Source organism: Cervus elaphus, chromosome 31 (assembly GCF_910594005.1).
Source record: "Cervus elaphus chromosome 31, mCerEla1.1, whole genome shotgun sequence".
Lineage (NCBI taxonomy): Eukaryota > Metazoa > Chordata > Mammalia > Artiodactyla > Cervidae > Cervus > Cervus elaphus.
The window spans coordinates 22,954,124-22,974,136 of record NC_057845.1 but is presented as its reverse complement, the minus strand read 5'-3'; the positions used below and the strand labels follow the sequence as shown (position 1 = coordinate 22,974,136).

The following is a 20,013-nucleotide window of genomic DNA, read 5'->3' as shown; positions in this document are numbered from 1 at the left end:
TGTCCTCTAAATGACCTAAAGCTTCCCTCAAGTAGCAGGAGGCCCCTCCCCGCTGTCTCAGCAAGGTCGAATGGGTCAGCGTGTCCTCATCTATAATCCACCACCATTTGTCAGCAGGGAGGCTGGAGGAGGCAGGCTTGCTACAAGGGGAGAATGCCCAATTAGGCAGCTGTCACACAAAGCATAGGCTGCGAAATTATCCCCTGTCAAAAGAAAGAGCAGCTGCGGGTGCCAATTACAGCAACCTTTCAACCCTTTAGGTACTGGAAACTACACAGAAGTAAATGAAGAACAATTAGTGATAACAAATCGATGAATTAGGACAGTAAATTAGAAATGACTAGCAGGTGAGCGTGGGTCATACATGCCAGAAGGGCACACCAGACTCCAGGCAAGGGCAGGGACGCACAGAATCACACTGCCATTTCCTTGCAGACAGATTCCCCTCCAGGCTTTGCTTTTGGCAAACCTAAAATCCTCTCCAACAGCCATAACCTAAAAGTGTATACACCTTTTTACTTTCCTGGGTGGACCTAGAGATTCGGCTTCTTGACAGGAGGAAAATGGTCCAGAATAAGAAGTCTAGACAGTTCTAAACTGTTCTTCTAATACCATTCACCATGTCATCCCGGGAAGCTTCATTATCTGTGGGCCCAGTATGTTATGTCCACTTTCCAGAAGTATATGCCCTGGTTCTACTTTAGTTACACTTAGAAGAAGCATCTTCTTTAAGAAAGAAACAACCAAATGCCAAGAAAGCTTTATGTTAATATTATAATGTTGAATTGAAGTTTCTCTAGAGACATGATTTTGTGTATAAAGAAATAACTTCAAGTGCTTCTGTACCTGATCTACCCAAAAAAGTATCAACTGTAAAAATTTCTTAGATTATTTGGCTCTAATCCTACAGAGGTGATACGCATTAAGTCTCAAGCTTAGAAAGCCAGTTTATTTGGACTCTTTCCAACTGATGTCCTGTAGTTAGCACTCACAGGCAACAGAGGAGGAACAGTCCCACAGAAGAGAGGGAAGCCAGTATGGCTGGTAAGTGTTTATGCACACGGTTTCATCGTGCCTTAAACAAGTCCGTATGTTAACAAACAACTTTCTTAGAGGCTATTTGAAACTAAAATTGCTTTTCTCCTTCCTGAGGAAAAACACATGTGTCTTTTTATACCAATTCTCTGAAAGCTGAGAAACTGAATGATGGGTGCTATATTCTCTAAAGACTCAAGAATGGCTACCTACTCCAGTATTCTTGCCAGGAGAATCCCATGGACAAAGGGGCCTGGCGGGCTACAATCCATGGGGTTGCGAATAGTCGGACACGACTGAGCAACTTTTACTTTCAAGGTAAATTGATTTACTAAAATTCCGAGTCACATGTGTAAAAGTGAAGAAGAGAAGGTGAGGTAATAAAGGAGTACTTTTTTCAACCCTCCTCAACCAATTAAAAATAAATCAGTTAACAGCAGAAAAAGTTTCTAATTCCTACTTCCTCAGTCAAGCCACCTGACAAAATTTCCAAGAGGTGAACGGCATGGGGAGAAAACTTCTCCTATGAAGTTTATCCAACAATTTTATTTATAAATTATGTTTCCTCCTTAAAAAAAAAAAAACATTTGTACATTCTTAAGTTTACATTGCAATCTTCTAAAGGAATTCAAAGTAATGGCAAAGAGACAGGAATGAAGGAGTTAATGCCTTTAGAATTCAGCTTCCATCATACATGGGTGACTATCTCTTTAAATAATTTAAATCCTCTCCATCAACTACAAAGCTGTTTTGAAGCCATTTAGCTTTGTTCTTTACATGTGTTCTAATTAAGAAATGACCTTGTCATCACACACACCAGAAATCCAGGATTATTTCCTACAGCAAAAATTCACAGAGCCCCCCCAAAAACAAGAAAAAGAGGGGGAAAAAATAGACTTCTTCCTCAGTTCCTCACTAAAGGAAGTTGTTGGTTGGTTGAATGCTGAAGCAGTTTCACCGCATAATTTTTTGTTGTTGTTGAATGTCACAGGGCGGGTTAGTGTGACCTTGAGCCTCATCAGCAGCGCAGCAAGGGTCGAGATGCCTGCAGGCGCCCTTGTACTGGATTTGCAAGACAAAAACCTTCAAACTGGCTGAAGGACATCTTAAATCTCTTCAAAGGTTTTCCGAACTAATCTGGGCTGCTCTTAGCAGGATCTGTGCCAGTGTGCAAAGCAAAATTAAAAACAAGGTCTTTGACAGGATGTTGTCTCCTCTTAACCCTTCCCAAGCAGAACAGAACAAATCACAAGCATTCGGGAGACAGTTTACCTAGAAGCCTTTCTTCATAACAAATTATGCAAGCAAGCAATCACAAAGGATGAGGCAGCTATTAGTCCTTAAAACCAAACCCTCCCATTGCGATCAAAGATTTTGCGTGGGATTTTTTTTTTTTTTCTAGATCATATTGTAGTGTAGAGTATATAAAACTTAAATTCTATTTCTTTATATTTTAGAGTTGCTGCAAGTGATACATTAAGACTAAGGAAGTATTTTCATCGACATTAATCTCTCAATTTCAATTTATTTTTAAAGAATGAGCTTTTAGCTGGTTAAGTCATAAACTTCATGCATGTTGCATACAGCTTACTAAAATTAAAATAAGTAAAAAAATTGCATGATATGTTTATTAAAGTTCTTATTCCTAACATGATGAATACACTGGTAAGAGGGGGAAAATATCAGAATAGTGTTTTACATAGGATAAGGCAGTCTCAGCCTTGTTATAAATCAGCAAGACATCTTTTTTTATTGTAATGTTATAGTATTTCCAAAGTAGGCCAAAAAAGAAGGTATTAATGCCAGCAGAGGGTGTGCGTCTTCTCTGCAGTGCCCTTAAAATTTAATTTAGTAGCTACAGCTCTCAGGAAATAATCTACGTGAAGAAAGAGCTATAATACTTAAAATGCAATAACCTAAAATCAGTGTAACCTGTGACATGTCAGTTTCTCATCATATGTAAGATATGCCATAATTAGTTGTAAAGAGTATTTAGTATAAGGTATAAAATGCATTAAGGTCCAATCAGTTCAGTTCAGTTCAGTTGCTCAGTCATGTCCGACTCTTTGTGACCCCATGAACCGCAGCACGGCAGGACTCCCTGCCCATCACCAACTCCTGGAGTCCACCCAAACCCATGTCCATCGAGTAGGTGATGCCACCCAACCATCTCATCCTCTGTTGTCCCCTTCTCCTCCTGCGTTATTGCAAATTATACCTGTCTGAAAAAATAGGCTTGAGTTCAAGTTTATGCTGAGTGGCAACCAAACTAACTCACTTGAATGTGGATATGCCTGGGGTCCCCAACACCCAGGCCATGGACCAGTACCAGTCAGTGGCCTGTTAGGAACCAGGCCTAATTGCAGGAGGTCAGCAACAGACAAGTGAGTGAACCTTCATCTGTATTTACAGCTGCTCCCCATCGCTCTCCCATTACCCTAAGATGGGACCACCTAGTTGCAGGAGAACAAACTCAGGGCTTCCATTAATTCTGCATTATGGTGAGTTGTATAATTATTTCAATATATATCACAATGTAATAATAATAGAAATAAAGTGCATGATAAATGTTATGTGTTTGAATCTTCTGAAACCATTCCCCGCCCCTTCCCCCAGTCTGAGGAAAAACTGTCTTCCATGAAACCTGTCCTTGATGCCAGAAAGGTTGGGGACCACTGAGATACAGTTTCCCAAATGGGGCAGGAAAAGGGTAAAGTATACCTAGTAAGTATATAACACGAGCGTGAACAGTACATGTGAAGTTTCCTTTAGTCACTATGAAAAGGAGACAGGCTATATGTGCTAAATGCTAAGGCTGAGGTTTGTAAGAAGTCCAGTGGAACACAGTGGGCGGTGCTATGCCCAAGGAGGTGATCAATGATGGTTAAAAAATGAGGAGGCAAAGAGAATGGCAGTCACTCTAGGTTCAAAAACAGCACTCCAAGGCAGGGAACTGTTCAGTGGGATACAGGAAGCAGTGGTCCAATGTGACTAGAGATTAGGCTGAAAACACAATTGGGACCAAGGACTCCGAATCAAGGTCATGTCAAGGAGCTGGCATTTATCTGGTGAGCAGTAGGAGGTTTACAGGCAATGGTGTGACTAAACGAATGTTAGAACACAAAAACAAAAAACAAAGAGTTGTAGAGCTGCTGATGGCTTGGAGGGGAAAGAAATTGAGACAAATTAGTCCAGAGAAGAAAGTCAAAATAAGGCAGGAGCAGGACAGTTAAAGAAAAAGACAACTCTGAAAAACAATGAAACCTGGTTTAAATATTTGGATAGCAATATATCTAACATAAACAGTGTTACAAAATAGGGTATTTTTAATACAAGTTCATTAAGTAAAAAAAAGAAAATAATCTACAAATCATGAGGTTTGTAGAATACGTGGCAATATGATGTATGAATTTACAAGAAAACTAAAGGTATTTAACAAAGAGTCAGAATCAGATTCTCTTGGAGATTTGAAATTTGTATATTTCAAATAGCATTCCTCACTAAGTACCAGGTAAGGATTTTGCTTATAAGGCAGCAACATGTACTTTTTCAGAAGAGTGTGATGGCAGAGTTCCCTTGCCTACAAGGGAGAGATGTGCATGGTCAGTCACTCCGTCATGTCCGACTCTTTGTGACCCTACGGACTGTAGCCTGCCAGGCTCCCCGTCCATGGATTTCCCAGGCAAGAACCCTGGAGGGGGTTGCCGTTTCCTTCTCCAATAAGGGAGAGAGGGCTGGCTTAAACCATAAAGTCATTGCTGGAGCTCAGAGTTTCATCAACACTAATGAAAATAAAATTAACTTAGCAGACGTTTACTGACTGCTTACTATGTTTAGGACACAGAATTAAAAAATAAAAAGTCCCCGACATTCTATCAGCTTTGTGCTTCTAGTTTGTCACTCATAAAGATAAAGCCCCAAATTACAGCTCACACGATGACACCAACGCACAATAAGAAGACTGATGAGTAAACAGGATGGAGCTGTCAGCGAACGAACAGGAGTCTGAACGAGCCGCCATCTTGGCGCTCCCGCGCGGCTGACAGGTTTATACCATGCAAGCCCAGGACTCTCCCGGAAGACCCAGTCCCCTTTTAATTTGAAGGGAGTCGTCAAATACTCCAGGAGACTGACTGTCCCGCTAAGACCTCAGAAAGAATTTAACAGAGTATCAGCCAAGGTAAGAGGGTAGAGAGTGACAAAGAACAGGAGTCACTAGGGCCAAGTCACTATCTGCCAGAGAGCAGACTGTACTCCCAGGAAAGGAGAGCCAGCATCGCGGATCATGTTGAGGCAAGTGGAGGGGAAGGTCACACAAAGGAGAGAAGAAGGAAAGGTCTCGAAGGGAAGACTTCCCACTCCACTGAAAATGAGATAAACTTTACTTTGTGAAATAGGAAAATGACCAAACCTCCAAGCCCTCTGGGGTAAGGAGAATCATCACAGAAGAAGTATTTGGAAGTTCATTAGTCATAAAAAGGGCTAGCACGTAAAAGCCAGGGTACTGACAGGGCATAACTAGGAATGACCTTAATGAGTATCCACAAATAAAATGACTTCTCCTTGAGTAAGCAGCTCCTTCTTACAGCTGCCAAGCCAACACTGGTAATAAGCTCCAGCACATTCTATGTCTAGACATTAATAGAAGAGTGGGTAACATGATAGACCTCGCAGATACTTTAAAAAAAAAAAAACCCAACAATTTATTAATCTATAAACACAATAGCTAGGTTACAACATGATCAAAATAAAAAATACAGAATATTCTGTTGGCAACTAAAGTGAATTCTTATAAAGCAGCAGTTCCCAGAGTGTGGCCCAGGGACTCCGAGGCAACCCATGCATGATCCATTCAGGAGGCACATGAAGTCAACACTACTTTCTAACACCAAACTGCTATCTGCCTTCTTGTCTCTTTCCCTTCTAAGTCTACAATGGAGCTGTCTAGGGCTATAGGATGTGCAGCACTCTGTTGACGACTCCTGGAACGCATACTTGTGTAATCCTGTGTTTTAAAATTTTTCTCAGTTTAAAATTTCTAATATAGCAAATACTGGTTGATATGACCCTCTAGACAAAAACTCTCTGGGGTCCCTCAATATTTTAAGAGCACAAAAGGGTCCTGAGGCAAGAAGTTTGAAAACTGCTGCTGCTTTACTAAAGCAAAGAAACTTCCTGAGAAGCACAATCTTGGTTTTAATCTTCAGATGAAATCTCTACTTTCTAATTTTCAAGAATTTACGTTATAACTGTGACTGATAAACATTGTTCTCTGTGCAGAAATGCTTCCAAAACACTAGGGGAAAAATAAAAGGATGACCTTTTAAAAAGATTACAGGGGATATGAAATATCTCCCATCTTGAGATAGTCACTGCTATTCTGAATTTACAAGAAGCAATGACTCCACATATATTTGTAAAGAAGCTGCTATGTTGAGAGCTGAAGATAGAAGAGTAACTAAGTGATAGACCAGCCTTTAGTGGACCCACAATATTGGACATACTGAAAAAAATATAATCAGTGACATAATGAAATACTACTATAAGAGGAGGCATGAACAAAGTGTAAAAAGCATGGAAGGGCAAATTCTTGGGAAGAAGATGGGATGAAAAGGCAGGCAATGCTTTTCTTAGTGAAGATACTCCACAGAGGTGGTATGCAAATTGACTCTAACACAAGGGAGGCTTTGCCAATTAGAAAAGAAGCTAAAAGCATCCTAAAAGTGGGAGGGGCATCATCTGAGCCGGGTAGCAGAACAGTACAGTGTGTTCCAGAAACTAGGCAATTCACTTAAAGGACAAAAATTACAAGTAATTCTGTGCTCAGTTGCTCAGTCATGTCCAGCTCTTTGCAACCCCAGGGACTACTGCACGCCAGGCTCCTCTGGCCTTGGAATTTCTGAGGCAAGAATACTGGAGTGGGTTGCCATTTCTTCCCCCAGGGGATCTAAACTTTCATACAATTTGACAAAGTAATTTGCTGTCTTTTGAATTTAATGATCAAAGATTTGGATGTATAATTTGTAAGTATGCTTCTTAATTTTCAATCTTCCTTAGACAGGAGCTTTTGAAAAGCACAGTACAAGTAAGCTACTAACATAATGAAGTGAAAACAACCAAACAAAAACTAGTACTCCACCACAAATATTTTGAGAAGCTTAGCACACAGGCTGCAAGATGGTGGGGATGAAGGGTAGCAATAGCAGGAAATAAAAGCTTCAAGCTAGAAGCTTGCATGGCTTCCCAGATGGCGCTAGTGGTAAAGAAACCACCTGCCAATGCAGGAACCATAAGAGACGTGGGTTCAATCCCTGGGTCGGGAAGACCCCTTGGAGAAGGGCATGGCAACCCATTCTAGTATTCTGGCCTGGAGAATCCCATGGACAGAGGAGCCTGGCGGGCTACAGTCTATGGGGTCACACAGAGTCGGAAAACGACTGAGTGACTTACTATGCAGAAGCTTGCACAGATTGAATTATCAACAATTTCTCTAAAAGTAAATGCAAAAAAGAAAATAAACAGGGTTTGAAAATTACTAGCATAGCTCTAATCTAGAATGGAGAAATTCTAATTATCTAAATAAAGTACATAATAAGCTCTACTGTCAGAATCACACCAATTTCAGATATGCAAACCATAGGCCACATGGTTGAAGGGCAAAATGTACCAGAGAATCAAGGAAAATATCAGATTCAACACAGTTAATTAAGAAAAAACAAACCAGGATCTGTGTAAGAAGAGAAAGTGAATTGACACTTAAACCAATACATTTTAAAATTATTTTAATTAATTCATTTGAAACCTTTCATGGTAGAGGGGAAAAAACCTTAGTTGACACAGAGGCTTGGTATAGTGGGAATTTTCCTCCTAAAATAACGTTAGTGATATCCACTAAAGTATTAAGGAAAAAAAACTTATGGAAAATCAATTTTTATAGACATCAAATTCAGAAAAATGTTAATTATATGAATGCTTCCCACTGTAATGGTAAATCAGGATTGATTGAAGAAAGTCTTGATATTTTTTTTATGGTCATTTTGCTACTGGCATAACTGAATTATTTTGATCAAAGAAGTAACACAGCAGAGTGGAGTCTTGGCAAGATCTAGCACCTGTGAGAGACTGAAGCAAAGACTTCAGTATGGAGGCTTAGCAGCACAAGAGCTCCAGATGAGAAAAGAACTCTGAACCAAAATGCTGGCCATGGGAAAGGAAACTAACGATTGGGTGGAAGCTACGTTGGGAACTAACAATGGCTTATTTGAGCGGAACGTCCAAATTTTCTTGCCCAGGTCATCCATGAAGCCAGGGAAGTATAAGTGAGATAGCCAGGTTAGTTTATGGCAATGAATTCAATCAATCCCAATGACTCACCCAGATTCTGGACTGATCTTGATTTCACCAATAGCAGGTACAAAGGTTTCTCACTGAAACCTTTGTGTAGAAGTTGAAATACTTTTTAAAAGCATTATTTCCTAAAAATCTTACTTTGAGGAGTTATATAAAGTTATATAAAGCTTTATAAAATTCAGGGAAGATTTCCCATGTTGACAATTAGCCTCACTTCCAACCTGGTAACCCAAACTGATAGAATCAGCTAAATTACTGGCCCACATTTTTGTTTCTTCACATAGATACTTTATATGACAAAAAAGTTTTTAACACTTTAGACATCTGTTGAAATAGTCATCAACAATTTAATCAAACTAGGAAAAAAATAATGTACAAAAAAGCATGCTTCCCAATGAGAAATCATGAGATATAACAATAAAACTCCCCTTAGAAAATGATTATATTCAAGTGTTTTAAGCTAAACTGAGTTATGGCCAATAATCCACTTCTACTCAAGATATTAACTTTTATATTATCAATATTTATCAAAATTAGCTTATATATGTTACACACTAAGATGAACAGAGCACAGAAAATACATGGAGCCCTTTAAAATACAATAAAGGGTGAAATCTTGGTCTAAGACATTAAGAAGCTTTATAAACACTCATGTTTCATATGTTTTACAATATTATTAATTAAATACTTTTCCTTCTTTCCTAATCATCCTCTTTGACTTCTTATTCAGGACATTACTATACTTAAAAATATAACATAACTGGTTTCCAAGTGGAGCTGTATTACAAACCATAGTAAAACCTTATGAAACATTAATACATTAGCTCAGAGTCTTCAATCTATTCTGTCATATACTATATATATTCAAGATTTTCCTATTGGAGACTGATAGCCCACTGGCTAATGGAAGGCCTAGTGAATAGGTATTTTATAATATGATTCAACTTCTCCCAAACTTATTTGGCCATGAGTTCCTCATTCAAAAGGAAAAACTGTTCAACAAGACATACCACAGAAACAATACACTTAACATATTCACTTTTAAAATCTTAAATATTTAAAAACATATATAAATGACAGAGATAGTCACTAATAATTCAAATTTAATTGCTTTGAAAGTTGTTCACCATGTATTATAAATAATCTATCTCCTATCTGGAACAAAGACCTAAATTTGGTCATTTTTCAAGGCCAATTTATTGGCTATGTATGTTTACCATCTGGTGATAACAATTTATTTACCAACTGTCAAAAGTGGTTGGAGCTTACCACAAAACAAAGGTGGTGATAAATTAAGAGCAACAAACAAGACATAATTATATCTTGATGGTCACAAGAATATGAATTGTTAGAATTTTCATTTTAACAAAATTAAAAGTCAAGAATTAGGATTTAACATCAACTATGTTTCAACAAATATAAGAGCAGATTTCAGACTATCAAACAGATATCAACACATAATTATACTTGAGTAAAAGAACTTTTAATATTTATAAATAAAAGGTTGAGGAAAAAGATAACTGAATATGTGAATAAATGACTAGCAACCAATAACCACTAATAATTTTATAGTGTTTTTGTTTAATAAGTATAATGTTTTAAAGATTTCCTTGACTAAATTACAAGAAAGAATACACACAGTAATTAAAAATAAAAGGGAAGTAGAATAATTGAAAGAAAAACCTCACCACTAGATTTTCTGAACATAATTAGAACAGTGAAGAAAAAGGAGTTAGTATTATCACTGTGCCAACCATATGATGCCTACAGGTAGAGAACAAATCTGGCTCAAAGTTGCCATCCACCTACTGAAACATCAGGGTCCATAAAACTCTTCTAAAACAGAGTTTTCAGTTAGCTGAACTCTTCACAACTAATTATGACCACAATAATTAGTCACTGTGCCTTTTCCCTGTTTACTTATAGTTCTTCTGTCCATGTATAAGCAGCACAAGGCCCAAGAACTTAAGACATGACAAATTCATTTAGGTTCTAGCTATACTAGAAAACAAGTAGGTTAAGTCCAAGTAGAATTAGCCACTCACTTATCTCTTTCTGCAGCACTGCCCATCTACTCATGATAATTTAATCAGATTTTTAAATCACTTCTCAGAAATGCTGAAATACTACTATCTGCCTTGGAAGAGGTAACCATTTTATATAATTCAAAAAGTAATCACTGACTTATACTATAATAAACCCACAAAACCAAACATACTCCTATTTTTCCTCCAAATGATAATTAACTTTTTATCTGAAATCCGATTGCTATTTATATTAACTGTCCATTCTCCCTGGTTTCTGGTTAAAAAAAACAAATAATTTTTGTTTTTTCTGGTAAAAAAACAAAAGTATCATTAACGTAAATGCTGTTCTTCTGTTAAGCATCTCAATCACTCTCTCCAGAAGTAATCTACACCTCTGAATTCTCAAGAATGTTGTCTGTGTCTTTCTTATGGCATTTAACCTCTTCCTATTGTTTGATGATACTTATTTACCTATATTTATTCTTTCCCTGTAAGTTCCTTAGTTATAAGATCATATCCTACTCAATTAAAAACACACATACACACACACTGCATAATGAAGTTATTTGCACAGATAAAGCACAAAATACAAATCTGGTAATTATAAGCTCATTTATAACCAAGAAAAGACTGTCTGAAATATACTGAAGTCACAATGATTAAGCTTAAGATCTCAGGAAAAACATTCTCACCGTCCATCTCCAAGGCTGGGAGTCTCTGCTTTCTGAGAAAGGAAATTGAGAAGGCTGCTGAAAAGTAACTCTGATGTCATTTGGAGTCTTCAGATTCCCGCTCCTCCTTCTATCTAGTGAGTATCTTAGGAAGAGGAAAAAAAGAGTTTGGCATCTATTCCAAACCAGATTCTGCAGTATCTTTTGTGAAGTTCTGTAAACTTTCTTAGTATCTTTTCTTGTTCAAGTTCAATAGAGTCATTTCACAGAGAAATATGAGTTGTTTATGAAATACTAATTTACCACTAAAGGCAAGCAACAGATTTTTGCTTCTTAGACAACACTTTACTTGATAAAAGTAGATGATTCAAGAAAACACACTGTGAAAAAGGTTCATAGTTGCGAAGAAGCACTTAGTAACCTGTTAATTTCAAATTTCTATCAAATTAATCCAATAAAGTTCCATCTAAAAATTCTAAATCCTCCCAAAGATATATTTCCAAAGTTTCTTAAAAAGAAAAAAAAAAAAAAATTGCTAGTTTCATATTAAGCCTTGTCGGTTTCAATATATTACCTATGTAACCTTCCCAGCAAAAAATTTGGTAATAAATATCAAATATTTTATGTATATAGAAAGACTTCTACACCAATGTCCAAAGCAATTTTATTTTTAATAGCCAAAAACTTGAAACAACTCAAATTCCCATCAATAGTGAATGAATTATGGTATATCCATACAATGGAACATTTACTACTCAGCACTCAACAACAAAAAATGGTATACTGTTGATATAAACAACACTAATGAATTTCAAGATAACTGTGCTGAGTATAAGAACCCAGACAAAAAGGAATACATAGTGTGTGATTCTATAAGCATAAAAATGTAGTAAATGCAAATTAATCAAAAGGGAGAGTAAACAGATCAGTGGTTGCCTGGGAATAGTTGTGAAAAGTTATAAGAAGATGGGATTACAAAACAGCATGATCTTAATTGTGGTGCTGACTTAATGGGGGTACACATATGTGAACTGTGGTGTTGGAGAAGACTCTTGAGAGTCCCTTGGACTGCAAGGAGATCCAACCAGTCCATCCTAAATGAGATCAGCCCTGGGTGTTCATTGGAAGGACTGATGCTGAAACTGAAACTCCAATACTTTGGCCACCTGATGCGAAGAGTTGACTCATTGGAAAAGCCCCTGATGCTGGGAGGGGTTGGGGGCAGGAGGAGAAGGGGATGACAGAGGATGAGATGGCTGGATGGCATCACCGACTTGATGGGCATGAGTCTGAGTAAACTCCGGGAGTTGGTGATGGACAGGGAGGGCTGGCGTGCTGCGACTCATGGGGTCGCAAAGAGTCAGACATGACTGAGCGACTGAACTGAACTGAACTGAAACATGCAGTTTATTTTCTGTCAATTACATTTCAATGAAGCTAAAAACTTGTACTTCTTAAAATGCTGTATGCCCCTTGATGTAGCAATTCCAAGTATAGAATTTTTCCTAATGAGAAAAAAAAAAAAAGAGAGGATATGTACACATACTTAGCCATAAGCATGTCATTACATACTACATAGCCACTAAAATATTATATAAGGGAATTAAGTTTCAGGGAATAATATACAATATTATATATTAAGTGATAAAACAGGAAACAACATTACGCTCTGTGTAACTGAATTTTTGTTTTAAAATTACACAAAAATAAATATAGTAATTCTTCTTCCAGGTACAGGTTACTTTTATTCTTTTTCCTTATCTGTATTTTTTAATTTCTTCACAATAAACGTGTATTACTTTTATAATAGATAAAACAAGTTAAAGGATGAAATATCAGCAGTCTACCACTGTCTAATCCCTTGTATGTGTATAAAGCAAACACTCGTAGGAGGCAGTGTACAGTACAGATTTCTGGGTTATCATGTCACCCTCACCAGTGACCTACCAAACAAGAGTGAGAAAGGGCAGGTCTGACAGGATGAACGGGTGTCACGCCAGTTACAGAGCACTTTCATGAACATGACCTCATTGAATATTCCTAACTCAGTGAAACAAGCAGGGGAGGCCTTATCCCATTTTCGGAGGAGAAACAGTGTGCAGGCAGGGCTGGTTAAGTGCCATGCCCCAAATGATAGATCCTGGACTCAAATTAGGCCTTGAGTATAAATTCTCATAGGAATTCTGAGAGAGTCAGGAATAATCACTTCTGATAATTTATAAGGCAGAGCTTTATACTTGAACTTAAAAGTAACTGTATTAACAATCAATTTAGTACTCCTACTAGAATATGCCAGAGGCCTTCCAAATTCCCTGAATTCCCAGTCCACCAACGCAGAAGCTACACCCAAGACAACTCTATCCTGCCCCTTGTCAATGTTATAACTGTTCAATTTTTAGTTCATTTTTTTTTTCCTTGAAAAAGAAAAAAAAAATGTATTATCTTTCAAGTTGGAAAAGAAAGTAATTGCAACTCTATTTTTGAGTATAATAACTATAAGTTAATGACAAAGGTCTAACTTAATTTACTTTAGAATACTACCTTTTGGGCCGTATCTTTTTTTGCACATGGGCAGACAAGAAACAGTCTCGAAACAGCCATATTCACTGAAGAATATGACCAATTCTTGACAAGAGTAAAAGTAAACATCTTCAGAGGCTTTGCTACCACTCTCACCAGCACTCCCAGGACTATGAGAGACTCAGCAGAAGGTAAAGATAGCTCTCATTTACTGGGCAGTTACTATGCATCAAGTACTGCACTAAACTCTTTATATACAACCCTATGAGATGATGATTATAATCCTCATTTTATAGATGAGGAAACTGAGTTTAAGTTACCCAAATTACAAAACTAGTAAGAACTTAAAAGTGGAATTCTAACCTTGTTATATTTTACTTGCAAACAAAACAAGGCCTTGACAGTTCTCTGGAACATAATTCCAGACTTTTTTCTAATACTACTCACTTCCCATAATCTCAATTCAGATAGTGCAAAATACTTGGTAATGGTACATAAAGTTCATGAGTCTACATTCTTCCATGTAGAGAGGGAACAATATTCAGTATCCACAATTCACGTTTGATACTTTGCCACATACTAGAATTGTTTTATCTATTAAAGCACTATTATAACCTTTCTGAGCTAAACTTATGACCACATGAAGAATAAGTTAAAAGAATACTTAAAAATTAGCAAAAGATAATATAAAATCAACAACTATCATAGAATATGAATAAATGGAAAAATTAGCCTTAAATCCAAATCAATGAAACAATATGCCAGATGTGTTGTAAATCGTGAAGGAAGGAAGCATGCCTATGAATAAAAAACAAATAAATAAAGAAAACATTCAAATGACTTTCTTATAATTATATTGTAAAGTATTACATAATCATTAAAATATGTTTCCAAAGGATAAGAAGAGATATTAAGAAGAGGTGGCAAGAATACACAGAAGAACTATATAAAAAAGATCTTCATGACCAAGATAACCACGATGGTATGATCACTCACCAAAAGCCAGAAATCCTGCAATGCAAAGTCAAGTGGGCCTTAGGAAGCACAACTACGAACAAAGCTAGTGGAGGTGATGGAATTCCAGTTGAGCTATTTCAAATTCTAAAGGATGATGCTGTGAAAGTGCTGCACGCAATATGTAAGCACATCTGGAAAACTCAGCAGCGGCCACAGGACTGGGAAAGGTCAGTTTTCATTCCAATGCCAAAGAAAGGCAATGCCAAAGAATGTTCAAATTCCCACACAATTGCACTCATCTCACACGCTAGCAAAGCAATGCTCAAAATTCTCCAAGCTAGGCTTCAATAGTACATGATCTGAGAACTTCCAGATGTTCAAGCTAGATTTAGAAAAGGCAGAGGAACCGGAGATCAAATTGCCAACATTTGTTGGATCATAGACAAAGCAAGAGGGTTCCAGAAAAATATCTACTTCTGCTTTATTGACTACGCTAAAGCCTTTGACTGTGTGGATCACAGCAAACTGTGGAAAAGTCTTAAAGAGATGGGAATACCAGACCACCTTACCAGCCTCCTGAGAAACATGCATACCGGTTAAGAAGCAACAGTTAGAATGGGACATGAAACAATAGAATGGTTCAAAATTGGGAAAGGAGTAGGTCAAGGCTATATAGTATCACCCTGCTTATTTAACTTAAATGCAGAGTACATTATGAGAAATGCCGGCAGGGCTGGATGAAACACATGCTGGAAACAAGACCGGTGGGAGAAATTATCAATAACCTCAGATATGCAGATGACACCTCCCTTATGGCAGAAAGTGAAGAGGAACTAAAGAGCCTCTTGATCAAAGTGAAAGGAGAGTGAAAAAGCCAGCTTAAAACTCAACATTCAAAAAACGAAGATCATGGCATCTGGTCCCATCACTTCATGGCAAATAGATGGGGAAACAATGGAAACAGTGGCAGACTTTCTTTCCTTGGATTCCAAAATCACTGGGGACAGTGACTGCAACCATGAAATTAAAAGATACTTGCTCCTTGGAAGAAAAGCTATGACTAACCTAGACAGCGTACTAAAAAGCAGAGACATTACTTTGCCAACAAAGGTCCATCTAGTCAAAGCTATGGTTTTTCCAGTAGTCATGTGTGGATGTGAGAGTTGGACCATAAAGAAGGCCGAGCACCAAAGGACTGATGCTTTTGCACTGTGGTGTTAGAGAAGACATCTCGGAGTCCCTTAGACCGCAAGGAGATGAAACGAATCAATTATAAAGGAAATCAGTCCTGAATATTCACTGGAAGGACTGATGCTGAAGCTTAAGCTCCAATATTTTGGCCACCTGATGCGAAGAACTGACTCACTGGAAAAGACCCTGACGCTGGCAAAGACTGAAGGCAGGAGGAGAAAGGGATGACAGATGATGAGGTGGTTGAATGGCATCACCGACTCAATGGATATGAGTTTGAGCAAGCTCCAGGAGATGGTGAAGGATAGGGAAGCCTGATGTAGTGCGGTTCATAGGGTCTCAAAGAGTTGGACACAACTGAGCGACTGAACAACAAAAAGAATATGTCACCATAACTTGATCGGAATGTGACTGTCAAGAAAGCAAGGTACTAAACTATCTAGTTTCTATCTGAACAAATTGCAGGGGCAAGGTGCTGTGGGAGATATTGGAATTACAAAGGAAACAAATCAAGTGCAGTACCAAGTGCTGAAGAGCTTCCTCTTCACTTTATTCTTTGTTTGACGAGGGCCTCTAGGTTGTTTAGAGATCAGCTTTTTGTGATCTCAGAGAAGATTTTCCTCTTCACTGTATCTAAAGTAGCTTCCTCTCTCTCTCTCTCTCTCATTGTTTAAACCCTTTGTTTTCTGTTCCCTTTATCTTTTTTGTCTGTGTCTATTGAGAAAATCAAGTTTTGTCCTACATTATTTTAATATGATACATTACATTAGTTGATTGCTTCAATGTCAAATAACCCTTCTTTTCTGGGACAAAAGCCTAAAGGTGATACCATATTTACTGGAGAAAGACTGAATACTTTCCTCCCTCTGACATCTGGGAAGAGGTAAGGATGATGGCTCTAGCCACTACTATTCAACACTGTACCAGTGACTCTATTCAAAGCAATCAGGCAAGAAACATAAAGACATGCAGATTGGAAAAGAAGATAAAAACTCTTAATTTGTAGGCAATATGATCCTGGATGCAGATTATCTTAAGCAGGCAAAAAAAAAAAAATGCTAATAAAATTAAGAACGTTTTGAGAGATTGTAGGATACAAGCCATGTATAAAAATTAAATGCATTTTATATACTAGCAACAAACAAGTCAAAAATGAAATTTTAAAAATTTCCACTCACTCACAGTAGTAGCAAAAAAGAATAAGATTAAGAATAAATCTAATTTTAAAAATGCAGGGATTTCCTTGGTGGTCCAGTGGTTGAGACTCTGAACTTCCCCTGCAAGGGGGGCTCAGGTTCAGTCTGATTGGGGAATGAAGATCACAAATGCCGTGAGGTGTGATACAAAATTAACATAAATTATTAAAGAAAATGCAAAACCTGTATACTCAAAATATAAAATACTGTTGAGAGAAATTAAACATCTAAATAAATGAAGATGCATTTCTTGTTCATGAATTAGAAGACTCAGTATTGTTAAGATGCAATTCTCCCCAAAGTGATCTATCAAAATCTCATACTGCTTTTTTTTTCTGTAGAAATCGATCATAAAATATATATATGATAGTCTAAAGAACCTCAAATACCCAAACAATATTGAAAAAGGAGATTAATGTTGCCAGGACTTTACCTGGTTTCAAAACTTAAATAAAACTATAATAACCAATACAGTGCGATATGGGCACAGAGATAGACAACTGAATAATGAAACAGAATAGACAGCCCAAAATAAACTGTCACATTAATGGTCATTTAATTTTCAACAAATATGCCATGGCAATTCAATGAGAAAAAAGTCTTTTTAATAAATGGTGCAGGAACAGCTGGATATTCACATGTAAAAATAAACTGGTAAGTATAAACATTTACCTCACAACATACAAAATTAGTAACTCAAAATAGATCATAGTCCAAATTCTAAGAAAGGAAACTACAAAACTTCTAGAAAAGAGCATAAGGGGAAAAAAAATCTCATGACCTTAGGTCGGGGAAGATTTATTAAATACAACAATAAAAGTTCAATCCATAAAAAAAAAAAAATCAGTTCAGTCATTCAGTTGTGTCCGCCTCTTTGCCAACCAATGGATTGTAGCATGCCAGGCTTTCCTGTCCATCAGCAACTCCTGGAGCCTGCTCAAACTCATGCCCATCAAATCAGTGATGCCATCCAACCATCTCCTCCTCTGTCGTCCCCTTCTCCTCCTGCCTTCAACCTTTACCAGCAACAGCATCTGGACTACATCAAATTCTTCAAAAGATACAACTTAGATAGAAGACGAGCCTCATGATGGGAGAAAATATTTGCAAAGAGTATACATGATAAAGAAATGGTATCCAGCATATTAAAAGCCCTTAGGCCTCTGGAAGAAGATGATAAATCAATTTTTAAAAATAGGCTAAAGACTTGAGAACTTTTCACCAAAGATACATGAAAGTTTGGTAAACACACAAAAGATGCACATATCATGACTTATGAGAGAACTGCAAATTAAACTATGATATTTCACTATATACCCACTAGAACAGATATATATATATATAATTAAAAAGACTGAATAATTCTAAGGTTAGGGAGGATAGAGAGAAACTGAAACCTTTATACATTGCTGATGAGACATAAAATAGCATAGCCTCTTTGGAAAACAGTTTGGCAGCTCCTTAAAAAGTTAAGAGTTACTACTATATAACCCAGAAATTCTTACTCTGAGGCTATAAACAGAAGGGAAACGAAAACTTACGTCCACACAAAAACCTCTATATACATGCTTACAATAACATTATTCACAACAGCCAGAAATCAGAAACAACCTATGTGTCTATCAACCAATGAATATCAAAATGTGATACATTCAATACAATGAAATATTATTCAGCCATAAAAAGGAATGAACTACTGATATATTCTATAATACAGACAAATCTTGCAAATTATGTGCTTAGTGAAAGAAACCAGTCACAAAAAACCACGATTCCATCTGTGAGAAATGTCCAGAATAAGCAAATTCAGAGACAGCAAGTAGATGAGTAATTGCCTAGGGCTGAGGATGGGGCAGGATAAGGACGGGGAGTGACGGCTAATGGGCACGGGATGCTTTTTAGAGTCATGAATATGTTCAAAAATTCAATGGTGGTGTTGACTGAGCACCTATGTGGCTATAAAGAATTCTTGAAATGGGTGAACTTTATGGTAAGCAAATTATTTCAATAAAGCTGATAAAAAAAGAAAAAAGATGACTATCTACTTAGTACTTATTAAAACATCAGAGAAAAACTTGGACTTCTAATCTTACTTATCTGCTTTTGAGCATGTCTGACATTTAATCTGAACAGCTTTTAGTATTTAACTCATTGTAACTAAATATAAATCACATAAAAAAAATCAACTGTTTTTATATACCAGTAACAAACAGAAAATAACATTTAAAAAATATCCAACATGAAAATGTACCTGAAGAATTAACTTGTAAACACTGCAAATTCTATATGGAGATAATAACGGAAAATAACCTGAATAAATGGGATGTTCCTAATAGAAGAAAGACTCACTACTATAACATGCCAATTCTCCTCAAAGTGAACCAATACACTGAATGAAATGCAATAGAACTCCAAAGGTTTTATAAGTTGATTCTAAAATTTACAATGGACAGCAAAAGCCCATAGGAGACAAGCCATCTAACCAGATAAAGCATACAGTATGGGAACTTGCTCTATCTATACAGAGATTTATTATAAAGTTTTAGCCATTAAGTTAGTGTACTCCTAGAAAAGAGACAAACTGACCATTGGGAGAAGAAATAGACCTTCACATATATGGAAAATGATATTTAATAAAAGTTGCATTGCAGATCATTAAAGTAAGGAGGAATTTATTCAACAGTGCTGAAACAATTGGTTATTCATTTGGGGGAGAAAAAGAAATTTGATCCCTACTGCATAATACATAAAAAATAAATTCCACAGGAAGTCAAGTTTTAAGTAGAGAAAACAAGTCTCTAATATTTTTAAAATAAAATATAAGAGATATCTTTATGAACTCCGGGTAGAGAAGGTTTTCTTAAGATACAGAAATGGTTACCTATAAAGCATATGATTACTAAATTCAACTGTATTATACTTTAAAATGTCCATTCATTGACAAATACAAAAAAAAAACAAAAACAAACAAAAAAATGATAAACTACAATATCACTAACTACATTGCTAAAAATTTGGAGTATAGCATATGTGTGTATCTTGCAACATTTTAACTAAAAGAGGGCA

The 20,013-nt window shown here is 36.8% G+C and overlaps 1 protein-coding gene across 1 annotated transcript in view; it reads right to left on the bottom strand.

Annotated features, from left to right (window-relative positions):
• Positions 1–11,104: 11,104 nt before the first annotated feature.
• The window catches only part of LOC122687299 (translation initiation factor IF-2-like), a 48,593-nt gene continuing 39,684 nt past the window's right edge, over positions 11,105–20,013 (bottom strand). Inside the window, exon 5 of the mRNA XM_043892654.1 lies at positions 11,105–11,228. The gene's annotated coding sequence lies outside the window, so the exon portion shown is untranslated. The remainder of the gene's footprint in view (positions 11,229–20,013) is intronic.